The sequence below is a fragment of the Oncorhynchus tshawytscha genome, unplaced genomic scaffold (assembly GCF_018296145.1).
Source record: "Oncorhynchus tshawytscha isolate Ot180627B unplaced genomic scaffold, Otsh_v2.0 Un_contig_2740_pilon_pilon, whole genome shotgun sequence".
Classification (NCBI taxonomy): domain Eukaryota; kingdom Metazoa; phylum Chordata; class Actinopteri; order Salmoniformes; family Salmonidae; genus Oncorhynchus; species Oncorhynchus tshawytscha.
The window spans coordinates 107,806-110,000 of NW_024609631.1; positions in this window are offsets into that span (position 1 = coordinate 107,806).

The window sequence follows — 2,195 nt, forward strand, 5'->3', positions numbered from 1 at the left end:
ATCAGGCTGGGGTATACTACTAACATCAGGGCTGGGGTATACTACTAACATCAGGGCTGGGGTATACTACTAACATCAGGGCTGGGGTATACTACTAACATCAGGGCTGGGGCATGGGGTATACTACTAACATCAGGGCTGGGGTATATTACTAACATCAGGGCTGGGCTGGGGTATACTACTAACATCAGGGCTGGGGTATATTACTAACATCAGGGCTGGGCTGGGGTATACTACTAACATCAGGGCTGGGGTATACTACTAACATCAGGGCTGGGGTATACTACTAACATCAGGGCTGGGGTATATTACTAACACCAGGGAATATTCTACCAGACTAGCAGTGTTAATTTTTGAACTTGGAAGACAGTAAAGCCTCCACCTTTCAACTGTGCCTCGGCGCTAAGCCCCCATATCACACTGCATCTCCCTGGAAACAGCTGGGGTCCATTTTAAACAGCGTCCCATAATGAGGCTTTACCAGAGAAGAAGAGAAAAGGAAGAGAGGAGACAAAACAAGACAGGGAAGAGATATCTGTATGTCTGTGAGGGATCCTTACATGGGAAAGTTGTCAGCTCAAAAGAAATAGCTGTCAGCCAGGTGTCTCCTCTCCTCTCCTCTCCTCTCCTCTCCTCTCCTCTCCTCTCCTCTCCTCTCCTCTCCTCTCCTCTCCTCTCCTCTCCTCTCCTCTCCTCTCCTCTCCTCTCCTCCTCTCCTCTCCTCTCCTCTCCTCTCCTCTCCTCTCCTCCTCCTCTCCTCTCCTCTCCTCTCCTCTCCCTCTCCTCCTCTCCTCTCCTCTCCCCTCCTCTCCTCTCCCTCCCTCCTCTCCTCTCCTCTCCTCTCCTCCCCCTCCCCCCTCCTCTCCTCTCCCTCTCCCTCCCTCCTCTCCTCACCTCTCCTCTCCTCTCCTCCTCTCTCCTCTCCTCTCCCTCCTCACCTCTCCTCTCCTCTCCTCTCCTCTCCTCTCTTTCTCGTGGTTCTCTCAGACATTATATTTGTTCAGAAGATTAGCCAGGTTGTCATTTGGTCCACCTTGTTAGATCCTTCTCCTGATGCCCCCCCCTCTCTCTCCCTCTCTCCTGACTATTGAACATGTTAGGGTTTAATTGGGTGCTGGTTGTTGAAATATCAAGTGTCTGCTTCCTGGTTGATAAGGTAGTGAGGTGGCAGATGGGTACTCAAAGTGGCTGTGATCCTTGAGCTCCAGGAGTGCTATGGTGAGGGTGGTGATGGTGGTGGGGATTAAACAGGACACATGTGGGCACACACAGTCCCTGGTATGCCCTGCTCTGCTCTGGCCCTAGCCTGCTCTGCTCTGGCCCTAGCCTGCTCTGGCCCTAGCCTGCTCTGCTCTGGCCCTAGCCTGCTCTGCTCTGGCCCTAGCCTGCTCTGTCCCTAGCCTGCCCTGCTCTGTCCCGAGCCTGCTCTGCTCTGGCCCTAGCCTGCCCTGCTCTGGCCCTAGCCTGCCCTGCTCTGGCCCCAGCCTGCCCTGTCCCTAGCCTGCTCTGCTCTGGCCCTAGCCTGCCCTGTCCCTAGCCTGCTCTGTCCCTAGCCTGCCCTGCTCTGGCCCTAGCCTGCCCTGTCCCTAGCCTGCTCTGTCCCTAGCCTGCTCTGCTCTGGCCCTAGCCTGCCCTGTCCCTAGCCTGCTCTGTCCCTAGCCTGCTCTGTCCCTAGCCTGCTCTGCTCTGGCCCTAGCCTGCTCTGCTCTGGCCCTAGCCTGATCTGCTCTGCCCTGTCCCTAGCCTGCTCTGGCCTAGCTAGCCTGCTCTGCTCTGTCCCAAGCCTGCTCTGTCCCTAGCCTGCTCTGGCCCTAGCCTGCTCTGTCCTTAGCCTGCTCTGGCCCTAGCCTGCTCTGTCCTTAGCCTGCTCTGTCCCTAGCCTGCTCTGTCCCTAGCCTGCTCTGTCCTTAGCCTGCTCTGTCCCTAGCCTGCTCTGGCCCTAGCCTGCTCTGGCCCTAGCCTGCTCTGTCCTTAGCCTGCTCTGTCCCTAGCCTGCTCTGGCCCTAGCCTGCTCTGTCCCTAGCCTGCTCTGTCCTTAGCCTGCTCTGCTCTGATCTGCTCTGCTCTGTCCCTAGCCTGCTCTGTCCTTAGCCTGCTCTGCTCTGATCTGCTCTGCTCTGTCCTTAGCCTGCTCTGCTCTGATCTGCTCTGCTCTGTCCTTAGCCTGCTCTGCTCTGCTCTGATCTGCTCTGTCC